Raw genomic sequence first — 7,500 nt, 5'->3', positions numbered from 1 at the left:
TTTGAAGTGCAGAAGCTTTGGGTCAGCACATTGCTTCAGTCAGACTCAGCCAGTGCTGTGCAGCAAAGGAAGGAGGATCTCTGTCCAGATTCTGCACATACTTTTTGATCACTGCCACGTTGTCTATCATAGAGAGCTTCCTGAGCCGTGTGAGGCTGGGCTGATGTATTCACTTCAGCACAAATGGCACTCTCTTAAGGCTTGGTACTAATGTGTTTATTGGCTGAGCAAAAGGACCATCATCTGCATATATAAATACATTTCATGCACCATTTACTACAAGTATTTAGGCTGTCACGAAGTCGGCGTTGTGTCATGTACACCTTAAATATTTGATGTTTATCAGGATCTGAGTTTCACAGCCACATGACTGAACTCTGGGCATTTTACTTGGCATCACATGGAAGCAAGAGTTGATTTACTGTATAAATGTTTATTGCACAGGTTGATTTTAGAAAAATGTTTATTCATGAGTCTTATTATAAACAACATCTAACAATGATGATCTGTACATGTCGTACATTGAAATAAGTTAGATCCACATGGGCACAGAACTAAATTAACATTTGACTTGTGATAATTTAAACCTTTTGTTTATTTTAGCGTACCATGGGGGGAAAAAGCCATTTAAGTACTGTATATCCTTTAGAGGGTAGACTTCAATGCTATTGTTGTCATAACTCATAACTGGTATGTTTTTAATTTGTAAAATACCTAAATATACCTACAGTATATCTGATAATAGGCCTCCCATCTCTCACTGGTCAGTCATTGGTTTTTGTACAGGAAGCTTATCCCCACTGCATTCACTATAAACTTAGGCCTATGCCTTTTAGTTTTAAAAAACTTGAAAAGAAAATAATTAATTTCCGAATTTTGAAATTGTGCCACATTTGCTTAATTTAAAATGTACTAAAGGCCTCACTGATTAATTTTGTACAATTAAAAGATAGTGGAGGGAGTCATTCCCCTCTCTTTTGATTTTGTTTTGCTTTCTTTTGCCCACACACAGACGCACTATTTTTAAATCTCCATTTGTCCCAGTGTGCACTCAGCACAGTAAAATCCTCAGTGTTTATTCATCCAATTGTCACTCAGAGAGTTACAAATAAGTTAAATGAACACTTAGGATTTTGACAGTGTGTGCTACAGTTTTAGGGAGACCTGCATTACTCTGGCCTGCCCACAATTAATGATCTGTGGCATAACACCCATTAACACTTTTTTCTAATGTGACACAAAAAATATGGCTAGTATTATCATTAAGGAAATTATGATGGAGCCATGGAAAAATCCCATTAGCATGGCTGTCAGTGTTCTTGACATGAGGCTCAGAGAGTTGGGCTGGGTGTCACACGGGAGCTGGCCGATATCTCCTCTTATTTTCATGGCATGTGTCTCTCCTGTTGTCATGGGCTGTCTGCCACATGGAGATGGCCCTCCGATTCACTGGCACCGATTGATTCTCTCCCCTTGCTCCAAATTAAGTGATATATGGGCTAATATTTGTAAAAAAAAAGATTTTTTTGTTCTTATCGTCCAGTTTGCCTGTATACAGTATACACTGTTAATTGAACTCTGATAGTCTACAAAAATAACCACATTTGTAGACTCTCAGAGTTGCAAACCGATGAATTAACCGAGGATTTTACCGTGTAATTTGACATCCCAATGACATGACAGAATCTTCTATCCTATGCGCTACATTATTGCTACGAGAGGGTTAATTCCTTCACAGCAACTGCTCCTGTCCTGCGCGTTGCTTGCTTGCCTTAACAGTATGCAGCGGTTATATGGGAGGATTACAAAACATTACGCAACGTGATTAACATAGCCCTCCATTGCAAATTATTTATGACACTAATCACCAGTTCAAATAATGCTCATTATGAAAGTTATTCATGTGCGGTGTGTGTGTCCCCTCAACAGTCTCTCCCCCCCCCCCTCCCCTCCCCCCTTCCCCCGGCCCTAATTGAGGAGGGTTGACCTCCTGACCTGAGCTAAATTGAGTTGCGGTCCCCGTGGCGAGTGTCTCCTTGCCGGTCAGTCAGGGCGGATTACACTGCCATTGTGTTTGCCGCCGTATCGTCCGAACCGCCTTGTAACCAAGCAGATGAGTCACGCATATCCACCAACACACTCAGGGCTTGAGTGTCTGAGTAGGAGCTTCGAGATAGCCGTACACTCACACTTGTGCACGCACACATACGCGTGCGCGTGCATGCACACACTCACACATTCTGATATCTCGACTTGGCGGTAAAGCAGTGGTTCTCAAACTGTGAGTCGGGACCCTCAGGGGGGTCCACACATGATTTTGGTGGGGGTCCCCAGATGACAGTAAAGTGACAATTTAAGGAGTTTTAAGAAGAAAAAAAAAGAAAGAAAGGAAACAAAAAGACCATAACTGCATCAAAAGTAACCAACAAACTATATTATAAAACTGGTCAAACATTTACCAAATTGTCAAATAATATAAGACAGAGCACAAGAGAAAAAATATTGAAAATAGCTGATCTACAAGCTCACAACGCAAGGCAATGTGAGCTTGTAGATCGACTATTTTCACAATATTTATCTGTGGAACCGAGTCAAACTAAATGTAATGCCTCAACTCCTAATATTCCAAGTGCTTGTCAGGGTGGGGTGTGCTCAATTTAAATATGATTCTTTTGGCCGGTCACAGCCTGAAAAGGTTGAGAACCACTGCAGTAAAGATAGTTATCTACTTAAAGGAGTAGTTCACCCCCAAAACGACTATTTTTCTATTGATTACTCACGACTCACGAGTTCAATAATATCTTTTTGTATTTGTCGCATTCCTAAAACAAAACAAAAAATATTCTTGTAAATTTGCCCCAAGTGATTCAGGATGGGATCTGGATTCAATGGGGTGCATTTATTGTAATCATATTATAATCTTAGGAATGCGACAAAAACCGCAACAAAAAACCTAAAAATATATAAGTCTCCATGAGGTGAGTATACAATAGAAAAATAGTCATTTTGGTAGTGAACTACTCTTTAAGCCCTAGTTTATAGTTCATTGTATGGTGGTGTCCCATGGCAAAAATAGCTGACATACAAGCTCACAACACGTTGCAATGTGACATGTGAGTTTGAGATCAGCTATTTTCGCAATAAAAAAAACAACTTTTAAAGATTTTCGTGATAATTTATTCAGCTCAAACTCAAGAGTGCACAAATGTAACCAAATGGACCTGGTTACATTTGTACAGAGTTCATTTATTTGACAGATTGACACATGCAAACTGCAGAGAGTTTCTAGTGTTGTGCTTACTCATGTCCATTGGATGTAGCTTCATCACACTGTTATGTACTGTGCACAGAGACAGACAGACTTGCTGGCTCACCTAAATTAAAATGCTTTCACTTAACTATATCTACATGGATGGAAGCGCTGAAAAGAATAATGTATTTTCAATGTGAGCGGAAATGACAAACAGTTGACGGCTTCTTCTGTACAACTGGCATTACGTTAATACTTACAGCAGTTGTTCTCAAAGTGGGGTCTAGAGACCCCCAGGGACCTTGAGGGGGGTCTCAAGAAAAATGTGTCAATATAGCAGCAAATGGGGGTCCCTGCTGGTACAACATATTTTCAGATGGGTGCCCGCAAACCAATTGCATAATAATTTGGGGGTCCTTGACATGAAAAAGTGAGAACAAGAAAAAAAGTGAATGATGTACATTATGTAGCCTACATCACAATACTGTATAACAGTTATTATGTACATTACAGTAGGCCTATGTGTGTACTGTATAGCAGTTACTACATTGTATACATTACCATGTATAGCAGGCACTGCTGTATGTACTAAGGTACATAGCGGACTGTCTACAAACACTATATTATACACATTACAACATGTGCTACATAACACACAATACATTAAAGAATGTATAACAGACTGTAGGTTATGCACTATATCGTCTCTGTCGGGATTTTAATTCAAAAATTGCAAAAGTAAAAGATCTAACAAGCTAAAAGCGCGTCACTTCGTGCCACGTATTGAGCTGGTATATCTGTTACTTTTGATACATTTGTGTGACCATGTAGTGTGATCAAGTAGGGCATTCATTTACGAAAAAGCACAAAAAGTCGGAAGAGGTTTCTGCCAGGTTTCTGCCAGATCGTGGCGATATAACAGACGCTACATTATGTACATTGCCCGGTACTCAAGCTGGTGAAAACAGCAGATCTACAAGCTCACAACGCGTCACTTTGCGCCACGTTGTGAGCTTGCAGATCAGCTATTTTCACTACTTAAACATTTGTTTTCAATTTCTTTTAGATTCGAGTTTTCTTTGATTTATTAATGACATTTCGTAGAAAAATCTTTTTTATTTTTATTCAAGAAAATCTGTGAATGTTTGTTTTTTTATGTTTAGAAATAATAATAATTGAAAACAAAATATAGGGGGAAAAAAGTATAAGGGACCTGTAAAAATTTGTCCACGACCCATGGTGGTTCCTGACCCACCGTCTGGGAAACAGTGCATTACTGTACTGTATGTGCGGTATAGCAGACACTTCATCTACAGTATATTACAGTGTGACTGTTTACTGTAGAACAGACTCTAGGTTATGTACATTATACAGTATGTAGTGTACTGTATAACATACATTTGCTCATGGTCGTATTTGTCCGTTGCATCTTGTTTTGTGTGAAATGAATTCATCCACAGAGTGATGAGGCTTGTCTTGGGGATTGCCAATCACAGTATAATGACATGTTACTGCGTGTGATCCTACTGTGTGTGTGTGTGTGTGTGTGTGTGTGTGTGTGTGTGTGTGTGTGTGTGTGTGTGTATGTGTGTGTGTGCGTGTGCGTGTATACGTGCGCGTGTGCGTGTGCGCCTGTGTGGATAGTATGTTAATTAGTGGCCTTTAAGGCTACACAGTAAAGTCCTGAGTGTTTATTTTACTCTGAGGGTGTAACACTTGCAGTTAGAGTTAAACTAACTCTCAGGATTTTCCTGTGTATGACACTTGTTTTGCGTTATTATTATTATAATTCCTGCTCCATTTTCAGAAAATCTAAGGAGCAGTGCCAATTTAGCCCCAAGTGTGTTCAGCATTGTATCAGCGAAACCTAGCAGCACAATTACAACATGTCACAGTCAGAGTGACACACACTTCCATGTCAAAAATTAATTAACTGATAGCTGTGGTTGTGTTGAACTGAAATGTACTCACCTTTGGTTGCAATCATTATTATGGTGTGATTAAGAGCTCTACACTATTTTGATTAAAACATTTTACTCATTAACAAAAGAAATGAAAGAAATCCCATTATGCTGAGATTGTGAATGAAATGGCTGCATGGCTACTATGAAATATATCAAGGGCTTGTCCTCACATGACTGCTGACCTCCTCTGACCAGTGCATGCCTGCTTAGCTGTCTATTAATTAGCCTGCTGTGGGTTGCGAATGAGAGAGTGAAAATGGCTTAGTAGTTTGAACGGGAAAAAAAAACTTTTAATACGGTCGCAGTGGCAACAAACCGCCCGACTGCAGTAATGTTTAAGTTCTGATGGCATTGTAAAATGGAAATTTTCTGCCTCGACTCCCTTATCGTGTCAGCAGGGACGGTAATCAAAACACAAACTCCAGCTCCCTCCACCAATCTCTGATAGAACCATGGGAGATTTATTAGGACCCCCCCCCCGTCCACACACACACACACACACACACACACACACACACACACACACACACACACACACACACACACACACACACACACACACACACACACACACACACACACACACACACACACACACACACACACACACACACCGCATCCTTGCCCATTTAAATGATCCCGGATGCAAAGGCGCTCAACAGCGCCGGAGAAACTCATTAAACTCTCGGGGTGTCAGTCACTGAAGGGGTGATTTATACTTGGTTGTGTGCCGGTGTCGTGCCCCTGTGGAAACGGCAGATCTACAAGCTCACAACAGGTTGTACTCCCGACGCATTGTGAGCTTGTAGATCTGCCATTTTCGGTGGCATGATAACACGGCGCGCAGCCGTGCATAAATCAGGCATAAGACCTCCCTGGACAGGACGAGGTCTCTGTGTTGACTGGGTACGGTCCTCCATGGTGCCCCTGTGGGACATTCCTCCACTGGGTCCCAACTACCATACCTCTCTTCCCACGCTTTTAACAATCTCTGCTAATTAATTGGCAGGCTTCTGGCTATTTATTTTGCAATATTTGATGGGAATATCACTCACAAAAGTATAACAATTTGTGGTGTTTCAGATGGTTTCTTTTGGTTCCTGGGGATTTAAAAAAAAAAAAAAATCTATGTTCTATTCTATAGTTCAGGCACGTGCACACATGGACATCAAAGGGGGCTTGAGCCCCTGCCCTTTTGTACGTCTGTAAAAAAGTGCCCTCTACAGACCATGAATGCAAGTAGTGAAAATAGCCGACCTCCAAGCTCACAACGCGTCTGTGACGCGCTGTGAGCTTGGAGGTCTGCTATTTTCCATATTTTCACCAAAAGGCCCTTTTAGAAATGCCAGCCCCTGCCTCTCTAACATTCTCTGTGCACGTCCCTGCTATAGTTACAGTACATACGGTGAAAAGCAAAAATGTCAGATCTTCAAGCTCTGTGCACACTTAATAACATTTTTGAATTGTTGACCATGTTGGAAAATGTTCACAACACCAACAGGGACGCCAGGTTGAAAGTGGTTAAAGGAATATACCCTCTCTTGTAGGTCATCTTGAAAAACGACATTTTATGGGGATTCCTTTACACATGACTGGCGTGCGGTGCTGTTGGCCGGTCAAGGCCTGACAATGAAACATGGTCGCTCTGTCTTTTGCCGTCTTCACACGAAAAAGCGCTCGACACTTTTCCTCTTCATTTCTCACTGAGGTTTGACACCCTGCTCGACATTGACTCAGGCTCCCCTGAGGGAAAGGCTCCTGCCACCGTAGGATCCAGCCTTAATTATGCAAAGTACAGGAGACTTTGTGCGATTTTTAAAAGTGCGCCAGTTTCTGCTTTGGCAGTCACTGCCACGCTCCCCTACTGGGAGGTCCTGTCAGACTCCCCCCTTCCTCTTTACTCAGGAAAATGAAAGGCTGGATAGAAAAGGCATAATAGAGAATGCATTTTCAACTGCAGGGGTTAGATGTTGAGGCGCTGGAACTGACGACAGTGAGACCCTCATTTTACATAGAGCAGGTGGGAGAGTCTTTTGTTCTCTTCTCGCTGTTCAAATCCATTTAGTTCCATGTACTTGACATGTCACAAGGAACTTTCAAATAGTAAAAAAAACAAAAGAAAACATCTCTTTTCAAACTATATATTATTAAGTCCTGTTTGGCAAGGATAGTGCTGCCGTACCGTCACAAAAGTGATTTGGGTGCCATCTGCCTAATCGCAGGGTCTGAGTCATGATCAAGCTGTCATTTTTGACAATCGCAGAGTTAAAAAGTGTCCGCAAACTA

The 7,500-nt window shown here is 41.2% G+C and overlaps 1 protein-coding gene across 2 annotated transcripts in view; it reads left to right on the top strand.

Moving 5' to 3' along the window:
• Positions 1-7,500, top strand: part of znf521 (zinc finger protein 521) — a 145,297-nt gene that overhangs the window by 4,770 nt on the left and 133,027 nt on the right. The gene's annotated exons all lie outside the window — the stretch shown is intronic.

The sequence above is a fragment of the Nannobrachium achirus genome, assembly GCF_963921795.1.
Source record: "Nannobrachium achirus genome assembly, chromosome: 5".
Taxonomy (NCBI): Eukaryota; Metazoa; Chordata; class Actinopteri; order Myctophiformes; family Myctophidae; genus Nannobrachium; species Nannobrachium achirus.
Note: the sequence above shows the minus strand (reverse complement) of the source record. Positions and strands in the feature narration are given on the sequence as shown.